A 15,951-nucleotide genomic window follows, 5' to 3' on the forward strand; every position below is an offset into this window, starting at 1 on the left:
CAAGTTCAAATATTCTATTCTATTGTGAAAGTGATGTAACGTGTCAATAAGGGTTACAGATAGGCTTCCCTTGATTCTGGTCTGGAGCATGGTCTATTCTATTCTATTCTATTCTATTCTATTCTATTCTATTATTTTATCTTCTATTCTATTCTATTATTTTCTCTTCTATTCTATTCTTTTCTTTTCTTTTCTTTTCTATTCTATTCTATTCTATTCTATTCTATTATTTTCTCTTCTATTCTATTCTATTATTTTCTCTTCTATTCTATTCTTTTCTATTCTTTTCTATTCCAAGTCTTTGTCAAGTCATATCTATTCTTTTCTCAATTTAATTCAATTCAAAGGGGCTTTATTGGCATGAAAGTTTAACAACAATGTTGCCAAAGCATCTGTCCAAACACTCGGACAGAACACAACAAATAACAACACAAACACAACACCAAGATTGATTTACATTAATTATATATACAATATATACAGTGTGTGTGTGTGTGTGTGTGTGTGTGTGTGTGTGTGTGTGTGTGTATTCAATTCTATTATTTCCTATTCTATTCTATTCTATTCTATTCCTTTCCAAGTCTCAGTCAAGTCCCAAGTTATTTTTTCTCGGGCAGTTATAGGTTGTGTTATGTCAAGTCCAGTCGAGTCCTTAGTTAAGGTCTGGATACTGCTGTTTCAAGTGCAGTATCCAGTCTTTATAGATATTAAACACAAGATATCAGTGCATCAACTAATGATATTATCCACCAATTTGTCTTACCTGTTCAAAAAGTATGACAAGGGAATTCATTTGCATTATAATTATTAATAATAAGTTAAATAAATGTGATTGAAAAACAAACAACTTTGTATAAGCTTATTTAAATTCTTCTCAATCAAATACAAAAGTCCCTACACATCACTTTTAAACAGTTAAATACTGACAGCCAGACAAAACTGAATTGTGTTCTATTAAGCATATACTCTAGTCTAAATAATCCACGTGGGTTGGAAATGCTCTTGGTTCTGAACCATAATTACTGTAAATAGTCTATTCTGTTCTGTTTTGTTGTATTCTACCCTTTTCCATGCTATTGTATTTATCACACTGCCACTCACACCAGGATAGCTGTTCACCCCTCTCACCCCTGTGAGTTACATGAAAAGGTCAGATGGTCATCACTGACACCCAGAAGGCATCAGCATACCTATCTTTTAATTTATAAGGTCATGCTGTCTGAATGTATCATCCTTAGTTGGGTTCAAAGTGAACAACCATAAAACCATTATCACAGGATCAGTTTTCTCTAAGATGTTCTCATACCATCTCGAACTAGGGGAGGCTGGTTTCCAGCTCCATGCAGAAAACTGAAGCTAGAGGCACTCCATCAACGGGGCTTTAATGTTATACATGCTGACCTTTGTTTTTTATCAAATTTGTCATTGATTTGATGTGTCTGTTGCCATGTTGATGTTCATTGTGTTGTGATGATTGTTTATTATAACAGCAAAAGAAATCTTGATCTCATTGAGACTTCCTGAATAAATAAATCTTGACTTTCTGTCTATAATTACACATATAGGTGCTTTTGGTATGGGCCATAATTTGATTTCCTTTTCTAATGTATTCTACAAAGAAATGATTAATAGATGAGTCATAGTCTTGACTCTCAACCATATTCTATCCTATTTTTGTCTGTTCTGTCTGCTTTACATCTGCTTTCCTAATCCCACAATATCCTGCATTAACTGTTAGTAATATTAAAGCAAACCATATTCTCTAAGATATGTGAGAATATTAGGGTTGTTAGTCATAGCATACATTTTAGGAGTACCAGCTCCAGTAAGGAAATTTAAACTCACTTGACTCCATGTTGTGACCATCAAGGTGGCTTTCACACTTTCAAAGGGCAAGCCAGAATCTCAAGGCCCACAGGTATTCATATCTGTGCAAAACAATCCCATTTGGAAACAACTGGTCTATAGAAAAAGATATATTTCGAAAGAGTCGGTCACAATACTCTCGTCATCTTGTCCGATTATGCTGCAGTGATTTCAAAATTAATCCTGATTTCAAAGAGAGTCACCTGTGTTTTTTCTGTCTCAGCTTGGTGGTGGATGAGATAAGTTAAGTTTTTAGTTTCAGATACCTACTGACTGTATATTTGTCCACTGTGATCACACAGGTAGTTCTTTGAATGAACACATGATGATCAGGAAGTGCTTCTAGGACCTGCTGTCAGTTGCTCCCCGGGGAATGGCAGCTGGTCTCTTGCATGGTTAAGAGTGATCTATCTAGACTTGCTGTGTAACTATCTTTCGTGTAATTATTTAATAATAACATATAACTGGAAAGATTTTCTCTTTTTTTCTCATTATTCAGCATGTCATCCAACAGAGGGCGGTGTTGTACAACTTTTATGATAAGAACTCCACTGTGTTCACACACTCGAGGCACATGATCTTGAATTTTATGGCACTGAAATATGAAGTGAAGCTGCTGCCAAGTGCTCTTCATAAAATGGTGCTTCCTATTTTTAGTAATATCACTTTGTAAAGATATTTTCTTTTTTGTAAAAATGGATTCCCTAAAACTTAGCCCTTGATAGTGGAACCTGAACTCGATGCCCCAGTTCTGTATTTCTGCCCATAGAGGGAGATGTTTAACCTTGAATACCATAAGTGGGAGATGTGCTGTAGAAACTTTATACAGGTACAGACTGTATCTACAGTTTCAAAAGAAAATATTGAGTGAAGGCTGGCTAATAATAATTTTGTAATAACATATAGTTGCCTATTATGTATATTTTGTATGTATGTTTTGTAGGCTTTATAGATGAAGAATATAGACTATAACCTATACAAGAAACTTGAAACACAAGTCCATGTAATGTCCATCAAGGTCAACAGTCAGTCACCATACTACCTTCAAGTTATACTGCAATAATTTAAAATTCAATCTTTTATTCATGTACGTATATATGTCTGTAGGCCTAGTATCTATGTATGTATGTTTGTATGAACACTACTCAAAGTTAGTTTATATTGGGATATTTTATTGTTTAACTTGATGGTTTATTCTGTGTGTATTTTGTGAATATTTCTGGTCCCCAAAAATAATGTGACACATTTAATTAGATTTTTTTTGCATATACATTCACATGCATGTATGCACCCATATATCCCTAACTAATTTTGAGTAGTGTATGTATGTATGTATGTATGTATGTTTGTATGTATGTATATATGTATGTTTGTATGTATGTATGTATGTATGTATGTGTGTGTGTGTATGTATATGTGTGTATGTATGTATGTATGTATGTGTGTATGTATATGTGTGTGTGTATGTATGTATGTATGTATGTATGTATGTATATGTATGTATATATATATGTATGTATGTATGTATGTATGTATGTATATGTATGTATGTATATATGTTTATAGGTAAATATGAATGTATATGGGTATATATGTATGTTTGTATGGTTGTACAGTTGTACGTATGTAAGTATGTATGTATGTATGTATGTATGTATGTATGTTTATATGTATGTATGTTTGTTTGTATGTATGTATGTATGTGTGTGTATGTTTATATGTATGTATGTATGTCTGTATGTTTGTGTGTATGTATGTTTATATGTATATATGTATGTTTGTGTGTATGTATGTTTGTATGTATGTATGTAGGCTTATGTCAAGTCAAAGCGTTAATAATATGAAATAATAAGATAAGAAAAAATATACAGAAGATGTCAAATGTACATTGTAGTATACATTTCAAGTGCAATATGCAGTGTGTATGTGTAGGCTATGTATTCCTACATATAGATAGATAGATAGATAGATAGATAGATAGATAGATGTTCCTCCTCCTCCTTTGTGTTTATACTCTTCCCTCTGACTGTGCAGCAACAAGCTGAACTGAACTTTTTCTTCCGTCCATGTGAACCAAACGGCACGTAGCCTACAGTAACTCCCTGACGTCAGCTGGCAGTTCCTCGGCTGTGCGCAGATCAGCTGTGGCAGAGCACAGCGAGCCGAGCAACAGCAGCAGCAGCTGAGGTGGTGTTTACTGGAGCCAGGGACGCAAATTTACCCACATACTGGCCCGCTTTCGTGTGGATACAGGTAGGAGGGCATGCTGCTGTTCCGTTTCCTCACTCTTGCTTTGATTCGCATGTCATAATAAACGTGTTAGCGATCATAAACGAGGAGTAGGGCTGCTGACGCTGTCCGGAGGATGGTCGTCCTGGATGCGCGCAGCTTGTTTTCGGTCCGAGGCTGAAACAGATGCTTAAAGTTTGTTTCGTCATTGAATTTGATTTGGCATTAAAGCTACTGCTGGAGAAACTTACCCATATGTGTTATAGGAAGGGGTGATTAAAGTGTGAAAGAGGAAATTATAGGTGATCAACTCTTGTCTTGTCAGTGGACCTGTTTGAATGCTCGAGAATATTGCACGAATAGCCTGAACCTATTTGATCTTTTCTTCATTTTCTTCTTTTGATTAACAAGCCTCGCCAAGTGTCATGGCTGTCAGTGATGCTCGGCCACTGATCTTCATCAAATAGCTCAATTATCATTTGAATTTAACAAAACGAGCGTCAGTGTGCAACTCAAACTTCTGTGGGACCAAAAAGAAGATTCAAGATTATTTTGGATCAGCAGTCAAGTAATGAATCTTGTATTATCTTGCAGACGATCGCATTTTATTTCATCTCTGAAAGTGTCAATCCTGCTGATTAATCATCGTGTAAGTCATGTCAAGAATATCTGGAACCAGCCCAGTAATTTAAGTTCTCTTGTTGAACACTGTTGCAGTTGCCTGAGGCTCAGTGTTGAAACAGGCTTCAGCAGCTCAGATAAAGACCTATCAGATAAGAGGGACCATGAGATGTATTTGGTGGTTTGTCATTGTAATGACAGGCAAACCAGTCTGTCTTGACTGCATCTAATCTGCCATTCCTCATGTTTCATGTCCCAAAGGTTGCATTCCTCTTGGCTCCACTACCCCCCTTCTGTACTCTCAAAAATGCCAGAGAGCCAAAGCCAAAGAAGCAGAGAGCCAATGTTCATGTTAAAGCAACATTTTTATATATCAAGTTCTCATCCAGGGCCATTTTTGCTTTCAAATATTTGCATGCATGATTAGAAATATTGCCAATTGCTGCCATTAACTGCATATTTCATTCATTGTTGTCTTCTGTAACTCCTATGCCAGGTAGTGTAGTATCTCTGTACAGCAGCGTGAGTTGTGAATGTGCTGGGTGGCACGTCTCGCTTAGAGCACGCGCAGCCCTGTCAGAGAGGGCGAGGGCTGGAGGGGTCAGGGGGCTCTGAACGCTGACCATCTGGCCCTTGGGGGGGTGGTTTCCTCACTGGCTGCCTTTGTTCACGCCGAACAATTGGGACTTAATCTAGGAGGAGATAAGTAAGGCCTCCGTGACAGGACTCCTGCGCTCGGACAGGTTTCCCCTCTTCAGCCTTGAAGGAGACATCTTCGTCCCCATGATGCATTGTGAAGGCCGTGAGGCGTAGGGGTTGTTGGCACTGGGCGTTTTGTTTGTGTGATTGCAGCATCCTAACCTTTATTTTTAAACTAGAGCAGTAAATTGGCAGTGGAGTTGGGTACGGTTTAGCAAACAGAAATGTGAACTTTGAAAATGGCAAATTCCGACCAAATTAATCGATATGTGTAAAGTCACTGTTTACTGACCCCCTGATGAAAAGTCGGGTGAAGTTTTGTAGTCCACAAAACACTACAGGAGCTTCACAGCAAAACAGCGTTGCAGCATTCTCTTAAAAAACTGTACAAAAGTACAGTAGATGTTTTAAAATGTAAAATAACAGCTCCTCTGGCATAATCCAAGCCTGCAGAAGCTCCAAAATCCCAAACTGATTTGAAGAGATGTTTACACCCTTTTTTAAGATGAAATCTTCACCGTAGCTGCTAGGCTAAAAGCGTTAGCGTGCACCCTGTCTGAGGAGGGTGCACAGGCTCGGCCATGCATCGAGGGTGTGAATAACATCTTTTCAAATCAATTTGGGATCTTAGGCTTCCAGAGAGAAGCTCTATGGAGCCATTTTTATGTTTGTTATATTTTTTGTACGTTTTAAAACAAGTCCCCATCTACTCCAGTTGTTTAGGAGAACGCTGTTTTCATTTTTGTGTGAACTTGTACTTCAACGCTTAATACGCACATGCTTTCCTCAGTAAATTAGATGAACCAAATTGAAATACACCTAAATAAAAATGAAGGGACATGACCGTACTGTTCTATCGATAATGGTCCTCATTCACAGTTGCTTTTTTTGGCGTAAGACCTGCTGTTAGGCAAAGAGGTTTTCTAAAAATGTAACTTGTCATTTGTCGTATGGAAAAGCTCCACCAAGCTGTGGACAGATGACTATTTGCACGTATAAGGCAAATTGTCACCGTGGTAACAGATTGATTAATTTTCTCACATTATTCTCTCTCTATCATTATGTGCACGTCAGGACTCCTCTCTCAGATGCTCCTCCTCCGCTCTACTTTGTTGGTTGTCATCGTCCTTACTCTCTGTTATGACAAGTTAGCGTGTGATAGATCGCTCAGATTTGTATTCGGTGTCATAACAAAAAGGCATACATGAGAATTGATTACCAATGCAGTCTGTGACAAAGAGGTTTCAGTCTCTGCTTTGGCTTCCGGATCATATCATTTTGAAGATTGATCACTGAGGATGTCACACACCCTCACCGATCATTCAGTTTAGATCTCAAAAACACCACTGGGACCAGTCAGCAAAAGCAGGCAGATGCTCCTCTTGATCTCTTCAGAGGTACGTCTTAGTGATTGTGGGCCTCCCTGATCCTCAGTACAGATGGTACAAGGGATAAAATCCCAAGTAGAGAGATCAGCGCTATTGTTTCACACTTTATTCTTTGAGTCCGATGTAAGAGGACCCAGAAAACAGGTGTTCTTCAAAATAGCTGTCATTCATCAGTCTGCTGAGGCAGAAGCTAGGAGCATCTTTGACTAGTTCTCCTCATGGCACGCACTCAAGTTGGTATAGACAGACAGATGATCATTGTAGAAACACACAGTATGATCTGAAACGACATAATCAAACACCAGCAGCAGAGGAAGTCATCAGATACTTGTAGCAACGTCAAAACACGAGAGCCCGACCAATACTTGATTTTGGGGACTGATGCTGATATTAAAATTCTCCCTTACTTAACTACATAACAAGTAAGTAATATCAGCAAAATGTATCTAAGATATCAAATTAAACATGTTCATTATAAAAGAAATGGCCTCTAAATGAGTATATGCAACATTATTTTATTTTTAAAACAATTGAAAAGTACATTTTGTTGTTTTTCAACGTTATAGATGAAGCTAATTCAAACTGCTTCATTCAGGGTTGTGTGTAATCTTATATTTCATATATAGGTCATACATTTTGTGTGTGTAATATTAATGTGGACTGTACATTTCAAAAGTTGACTTCATTTTAAAAAAGCCAGGAAAGCGTTTACCTCAGAATTACTGAGTAAAGTAGACTATTACATTTAAGTTGTATGAACTAAAAAGTTAGTCTACATTACTTGGTAATTCTGAGGTAAACACTTTTTTTGAAAGCTATAGTTAAAGCTAAGTTACTTTTTACATAAAAACACATGATAAACTCATCTGATATGATGCAGTACTGTACTGTTCATCTACGGTAGTATACAAAATATTTAGAATTGGCTCCATTTTATGTAGTGCCCACATTCACTACTGCCAAATAATATACGAGACCATTTCACACCCAACACTATTAAATCATATGTTTACGCCAAACACAAACAAATCACATAGAAATTTTGTCCTCATTTCACTACCTGGAAATATGTTTCACGATTCTTGACAAAATATCTTTATTGCTTTCACACTAAAATTGCCAATGTGAGTCAGAATCATTCAGTTATGTGAATTGAAGGAGCATCTTGCTGCTGATCTGCAGAGCCAGATGTGTTCTGCTTGGACGGCTGTAAACTTTTAACCTGTCCTCTTTTATTGAGGGTCAGGAACACTAGGAACACCGTGTTCTTGCAGTGTCTATAAAATAAATAAATATTCACAGAGTGTAATGGCAGTGCCTTGGTTTTATGTTTACCTTTCATGCCAGTCAGATAGAAACGTGGCCAAATTTGTTTCTACTCAAAAGCAGCCATTTGAATATCTTACTTTAATGTTTATCTTGAGCCGCTTTTTATCATCCAAAGTCTGAACATTAGATTCATGTAATTTTTTTGCTTCTTGCATGGGAGGATCTTGGAAAGCGGTTTGTTTATCCTCCTGCCTTGGTCTTTTTAAGTGACCAAACTCCTGTTCAAAAAAAATGCAGCATGAAAGAGGAGGGAGGGTAAGCTCAGATAAGGAGAGGAGCAGGGGAGGCTGAGGACTTGAGGTGATGGGAGAGGAGGTTGAAACAGATGTGGGAGTGAATGAAGCGAAAACAAGACGGCTGAATGGGGACAGCAAATGAGATACGGGGCAACTCTTTTTTTATCCAAAGCTCACACTTGTGGCTGGACGGTTCGATGAATGAAACCATGCGTAAGGGTTGAGTGTGCATAGGGTGGAGCGGAGTAAGATAAGATAAGGTAATACTTTATTGAACCCCCAGCAGGCAGATTGGGGCATGAAAATGTGCAACAATCTGTATGTACTGTATGAAGGTGCATGACACAGTCGACAATTGGATCATTAAAGCCAATCTCACAAAGGCCCGTGCCCCCTCCCCCGGCTGAAAGGACATGTCAAAGGTCTGTGACCTCTTCCATTTATGTGCATTGATCCCTCTGGTCGGGGGTGGGGCTTCCTTCTCAAAGCCCCTCCACCGTCAGCTGTTATATCTTAGTTTCACCTGCAGGAAGTGGATCAATTATTTAATTTTGATTAATTTAGATTTTCTCAGTTGTTGTTTTTTTCTTTTTGTTCTACATTACGAAGTACAAGTACCCCATTTGAGTGTGCTGTTGTTTGAAGCTGAAGCGATCGGTCAGTTAATCAATTACTCAATCAAGAAGAATAATCAATTGATCGCATGTTTTCCCAGTCTTCTGATGGGCATTCATGTTCCTTATATATATGATATAATACCTTACAGATTAAAGGAATGATTGGAAAAATAATTGGCAGATGAATCGAATTTTGGTAATAAAGATGTAGCTAATATAGGAGTACTGAACTGTAGCTTGTTTTTTTTTTTTAATGGATGAGGGATTTTGAATAAATTTCATTCGAGCAACTCGTTAACTGAATAAGTTACTTCTAGAACAACCCATTCTTCCAATAAATGCCTGACCATGAATTTGTGCTGCAGGGTGTGAGTCTACTTCACGCCTCTGCATTTACGGCCTGCTCAGGAGTGAAGGGGAAAAGGGGAAGGTTGTGAAGATGAAATTCCTCCAAGTTGAAACAAAAAAAAATCCTTCTCATAGTGGCCTTTAAGTGATGGATGAAAGGAACTTACAGTCAGGAAGGTAGGAGTACAGCCAAAAAGACTGGCCTGGACATCCTGCTCTTCGTTGCAAAGGGAGACTTGGGATGCTAATTGTGCATGTGTGTGCGTGTGTGTGTGTGTGTGTGTGTGTGTGTGTGTGTGTGTCTACATTTATGCATGAGTGGAACACGACCCCGGTAGATGGCACTTCCTGTTGTCCTGTTAGTTATCTTTATCTCTATTCTGACATGCAGGCCAGGTTCTTATCTGTCACCGCTGGATCTTCTGGTTGACTAACCGGAAGACTCAGTGAACCCAAACCCTGTAGTTTATTTAAACCCTCTGTCTATAACAGTAATGGTACTTCTTCCTCTTTTTAAGGCTCTTTTACGTAGTAGTTGTAAAGGCATCCAAATGCAAAGCTTAAATAGTCATAAGAAGTTAAAAGCTCCAAATTTGCGCTCTTTCCCTCTGACCTCCCACCGCCAGATCAAAGTTGAAGAAGCTCAATGACAAAAAAACGAATGGAGCGGATCTGGACGTGGCCCTAATCATTCGTCAGGAAGCGTGTCCGGAGCAAAGTTAAAGGGTCGCCATTAAGCGCGAGTGCATTTGTGTGTTTCGCAGGGGAGTGATGGCATGTCAAGGTGAAGGAGGAATTTCAGTCTTTTGTTCCTCGAGTTGAACTCTTTCATTTGCAGCCGTAATAAACAAATGAGGCCTAATAACCCCCAGACGCCTGAGTCCCTGAATCTTGCATCTTGCATCGCATCACAGCAGCACTGTGGCATGAAGTGCTCATCTCATGTCTGCAGTTGTTCTCCTTGTTTTCTTTTTTTTCTTTTTTTTCTTTTGAGATCAATCGCGTGGATTTTTCGCAAGGCTCCATTGCATCAAGTGTGTGGCAGGCTCCATGGAGAACACTTATCCTCATTCTAGCCGTTGAAACCTGGACAGCGTCCAGCTACGATTCCCTTCTGGCACAGTACTGTTGTGGAACAGTGTGTTCTCACAGGGTGTACCGCTGTATCTCCCCCCCCCCCCCCCCCCTCCTGCGTGCGTGCAGATGCCAACCCATGAACAGTAGTCCTGGCCAGAAATGACTGCTAACAGCGTGCATGTTCTTATTAAAGAGTACGGTGTGTGCTGTGCTGCTGGCTGGATCACAGAGCAGAAGCCTGAAGGAAAGTTAATGGTTTTTTAGATTGGATTTCTTTGTTCTGGCCTCTGCTACAAGGGTCATTCTTTTTTTTTTTCTTTTTGGGGAATGACAAACATTGTTCGAATGATTCATCGTCATACTGGGTTCCTATCTATTGATTAACATGCTAGTTAGACACACCAGTGATCATTGTCTGCATTTACTACTTTTTATCGGGGCAGGCGGCAACACTGAACTTTTCACTCTACTATAGAGACAACTAGTTGTATACTCAAAAGTAGAGACACAGTATGACTGCATATTGCACTAACTCAGTATACAACTAGTTGTGTCTACAGTAGAGTGAAAAGTTCAGTGTTGCAGTCTGCCCCGATTAAAAGCACATATACCTGTCTTGGGGAGCGTATGTGGAGCGTATGTGGAAAGCAAAGTATAAGCCTTTTGTCGAGCCAGAGGGAGCTGCATGTAATCTGATAAATTGCCTCCAGTGATGTCAATCAGTGGCTAAGGTGCATTGTGGGTAATGTAGGCACTGCAGGTTTTGAAAAGCAAGAAGAATGCGTGGAATAAAACGCCGATATCTCTGGTTGTGCTGTATCCATTTTGAGTCGAACAGTTGTATAGGAGTGCAGAGCCCTACCACAATGCAATTCAGCAACTCAGCAGCAACTTTTTCACATATGCAGTAGTACTCCCCCAATACCTGTAAACACACTTTAATCTTTAAAGTTGGTGGATTTACCCTTTAAGAATTGATTGGTTTGTAGAAAGAGGGTTATGTTTATTCCTGGACTGACCAAGCATTTATATACCTCACAGTCTGTTCATCTGTTTACACAGTTGCATAGTGATGACCTGGACCGTCACCAAAATGTGACGATGATCTTTGCCTCATTGTTCCATACCTTTCCTAATATTCATGTAACTTCCAGTCATCCTTCCAGAGCTTGTGTGTGCGTGTGTGCATATTTGCTCATGCATGTACAGTATGTGTGTGTGTTCTTCCTTGTTGACTGGACCATACGTGCTGGTTTGGTGTGTAGGCTTCCTGTTTTTCACCGTTTTGGAAAGTTTTGGCATCTCTATGCGGTTATGTGTGTGTGATGTCATTCATATTTTCCAATCTTCCATTTATCTCAGACCCCAAAACAGCATAACACATTCATATTCAAAGGTCAATACCGGTCACCTAGTCAGGCCAGATTTCATAGTTGCAGCTCTAGTTTGTAACGTCTTTTGCCAAATGTGAGCTTTAGTAGATTTTAGGCTTCTAACATATTGGTGATGATTATGTTTTACTAATGGAAAGTAACACTTTATAATAACCATCATTAATAATTTGAAAATGTATCGCTAATTAAGCTTTAGTGAAATGCTTCATAAACCATTTGTTAAGAAATTAAGGTTTATAAACATAAGTGCAACTTTACAATAAACAAATGCTTAACAATGATTTGTAAAGCAATTCATTGTTTGTTAACAGTGAAATAACTATAAAATAAAGTTTGATTTATTAATGATGGTTATTATCAAGTGTTACCCATGTGGTCAACTGCAAATTGTGTCTTTGTGTTGTTGCTGTGGAGGAGCAGGATGCGTGTGAACAACAGCTGGAAACACTCAGGCTAGAAGCCAAATTTCCCACATCAACACAGCAGCATCGTTGCCTTTGCCCACATGGATTGTCCCCACATCTCCCTGCCTACACACACACACAAACACAAACACACACACACACACACACACACACACACACACACACACACACACACTCGCTCTCCCTCCCTCTTTGTATTGAAGCACAAGGTCAGCGTGTGTCGATGCTGCCAGGCTCTGCAGCAGAAGGCTTTTCTATAGGCTGTCACAGTTTGTCCAAGGCTACGGTGACCAAGACCCGGCCCTCTGCTGCGAGGACTCAGCGTTCCTCTGTGGCAGGAGAGGTCATTCTCTCTCTCTCTCTCTCTCTTATTCTCTCTTTTCATCCATTCTCTGTGCACATTAGCAGCTCAAGCACAACCGGAACAGTACATAAATGCAGCTTCCTTTCAGGTAATGAGGCATTATTGAATGGTGAATATGCACACGGCCTTTGTGAATAAGCGTTTGGAGATTTTAGCGGAGCTTGTTTAATGGAGCTCTCAACCATCATTATTAAAAACACCACATGAAAGGAGTATCTTTTGGGAGAGTGGTGTTCATCCATCCCAGGAGCATTTTAGCTGTTCTCAGTGTGACTTTATGCCACTTTTTCCTTTGATTTGCCACTCACTACACATGAAACGCTAACTTCCGGTATCTCACGCTGTGATGAGAAATATATAAAATACTTGAGCACATATTCACCTGCAATGACTTGATCTGCGTTTGTTCCCTGGCGGCAGCGATGCTTTAACCACACATGGTCCACTTTCATGTGCCGTGTGGCATGTTTATGCTGTTTTCGCCCTCTTACTGTGGATTGAACAACACAATTGTAACCTTAGACACTGCAGGAGGAAACAGCTGCCCTTAAAACATTGATTGTCATTGTATGAGCTTTAGAGGAGTTTGTTTGTGGATTTTGTTATGTATGGAAAGAGCCAGGCTTGCAGTTTCCTCCTATTTCCAGTCTTTATGCTAAGCTAAGCTAATCAGTCACAGGCTGTCGCCTTAAATTGAATGGGCAGTTATGCGACCATTATGCTGCAAGATGATAAACTGTGATGGGTGATATATATTATAGTTAGAATGATTCTACTTTATTATTTTCGGGTTGTTCCACAATGAAGGAATGAATTATCACTCTAACATACTCTAACTCTACCTAATTATGGATAATTTAGTCCCTATCTGCTGTTGTTTTATAGGGCACAGCTGAATTTAACAGTAATGGCTGTAATAATAGAGTTGGGAGTCAGATGTTAAGCTGATAAAGTGACGTTAGGTGTGTTTAATGTCTTCCTGTGCTGGCACTGAATTCAGAAAATAAAATGAAGATAAACAGAAGCCCATGTATCACACACAGCCCGGAGTAATTGGAGAACGCTACACAACAAGACAAAAACACAAAAATACCTGGCAGGAAGAGCTTTCTCTGTGCTGACGTTTGATAAATGTCACTTTATCCATCGTTTGGTGTGAGGCTGTTAAGTAGGAACATTTTGGAAGTCACTTTAAAGTGACCCAATGATGAATAATGTGATACTGATTCATTTTCCTTTCTATGGGGTGGCAGCAAGAAGGAACACATTTGAAATCACGTTGTTATATTATTTTTATCATCTAAAATGTCAATCTTTTTGTCACCTGAGTATCTTATTAGCTGTTATTTCCGCCTGGTCAACCACATTGTCCAATGAGCCTTGTCTTAACTGTCACATCTGCCAGTCGGTAAAGTATCTCATCTCTCAGAGGGATCAGTGCGGGATGAAGTGCAACAGACCTGAATAGGTTTACTGTCACTTTTTCTCATCAGCAAGGTTTGTGTGTGGGGTCAAGCTCTCAACAAAGGATGGCCCTGCTTCCATTGTCCCATTAAGACAAAAAAGAGTCCTGCTGATGCTGTGGCTCTTGCTGCAGTAAGGAGGACTGATGGGATTTAAAGTGTGGGTCCTGTCACCGACGGCAACCTGGTGCTTATTAATCGGGAGGGTGGGGGGTAATGGACGAGATGCGGCAGGAGAGCGACGGGGGTGGGGTGCTGCTGAGGCAGCAGTGCCGCCGCCTGGGGTCAGGAAGAGGGGGCATGATGGATACAGCTGATCGCCCGGTAAGGAAGTTTGGAGGGAAGGAGGAGGAGGCGCCTTCGTCGGGACGTTAAGAAGCCTCTTTGTCACGGTGTCACTCAAATGGATTCAAGGTGGCTGAGACTTTTTTCAGGGAGGAAAAGAAAGGAGAGGTCCTATTGTGAAAGGTGGATCTCTCTCTGGACGCCTGATAAACACAACAGACCTCTTTCTTATGTCCTCTCCATGAGTGCTGCTGCGTGGCTAAATTGAGTTAGTGTGTCAGTGGTGGGAACTTTTCAAGGAAGCACTTTGACTGAACTTTGAGTGGATCTGCTCTCTTTTGTATCTTTGCCTTTCATGTCTGTTCCTTTATTTGTAAAATAATTAGAGGTATCTAAAACATTTTCGACGCAGATAAAGGACGTCTTTATCTGCGTCGGGGGTAGGGCTGCAACTAATGGATAATGGATTCATCTGCTAATTTTTCAATTAATGAATTAATCGATCGTTAAAAATGTCCATCTCAGTTTCCTTTCTTCGGATCTCTTGTTTAGACCAATCAGCTGAAAAAATGCCCAAGATGCTGTTAAGACAAAGAAAAGCAGCAAATCCTGACACTTGAGAACATGAAACTCACAGTTATTTTGCTTTTATTTCCATTTAAAAGTGCTTAATAGTATTAATTAGTTGTTCATCTATTCATTTGTTTCATCTCTAGAGCAATTGTGTTTGTAGTTGTGCATACAGCTCAACAAATAGAGAATAATTCTTCCAAAAATAAACAAATAATTAATTAATTTTTGGTCAGGTTTAAGTATTTTTTTTTTTTAAGAATACTCACTAATTAGAACTAAATTAAGTCATTTCTATCCAGTAAACCTTCTTGGAGAATATTACGCATATGCACGAAGTGTGGCCAAAACTATGTTGGTTGTTGTTATCATGTGACCAACAATCAACGCTTATGTCACGTGATGATGCAGGGGCCACTTTCATTTGCTGAAGAAGGCTGTAAAGCTGATTGAGGGCTCAGAGAAAGCTTATAAGCAATCTCCTTTCGTCTGTTTTGGTAAAAACTAAGGTGACGCGTCGGTACGGATCTGGAAAAACGTCAAACAACACAAAGCCCTTCTAATGTAGGCTATGACCATCGGAAATCCCCCATGAGTATCACCTCTGAACCTCCGTTTGACTGACGTGATGTGGAGGCAGGGTGGAGAGCAGCTCCTGGAAACAGAACCTGACCCCTCTGCTAGCTCTGTCATCTGATAAGAGCCAATGTTTTGATAGTGTTGGCCCTCTCAACGTGATCCATGGCTCTCCTTTTACACCCCATAACAAATAGGGCTGTCTAAACAACAGTTTATGGCCGGGACAAGGCCTGGTCAACCATCATCAAAGATCTACTCTGGGATGAGCCATTAGGTGTGGACCAGATGTTAGAAGAAGCTCTGCTGATGGCGGAGGATCAATTTTTATGTCAGAAAAGGATCAGATACAGATACATGTATATTTAGCTTAATTTGACCATAATTTCATTTAAGGTTAGGGTATTAGAATAAAAATATAAATCTTTAAAGAATGCATCGAGTCCGGTTAACATCGTGCTCAA

General features: G+C 39.6%; 1 protein-coding gene across 4 annotated transcripts in view; it reads left to right on the forward strand.

Annotated features, from left to right (window-relative positions):
* The first annotated feature begins 4,022 nt into the window (after positions 1–4,022).
* The window catches only part of greb1l (GREB1 like retinoic acid receptor coactivator), a 46,103-nt gene continuing 34,174 nt past the window's right edge, over positions 4,023–15,951 (forward strand). For all 4 annotated transcript variants that reach the window (XM_084368111.1, XM_084368114.1, XM_084368113.1 and 1 more), the window contains exon 1: positions 4,023–4,119. The gene's annotated coding sequence lies outside the window, so the exon portion shown is untranslated. The remainder of the gene's footprint in view (positions 4,120–15,951) is intronic.

Source organism: Pagrus pagrus (genome assembly GCF_965226575.1).
Source record: "Pagrus pagrus genome assembly, chromosome: 12".
Taxonomy (NCBI): domain Eukaryota; kingdom Metazoa; phylum Chordata; class Actinopteri; order Spariformes; family Sparidae; genus Pagrus; species Pagrus pagrus.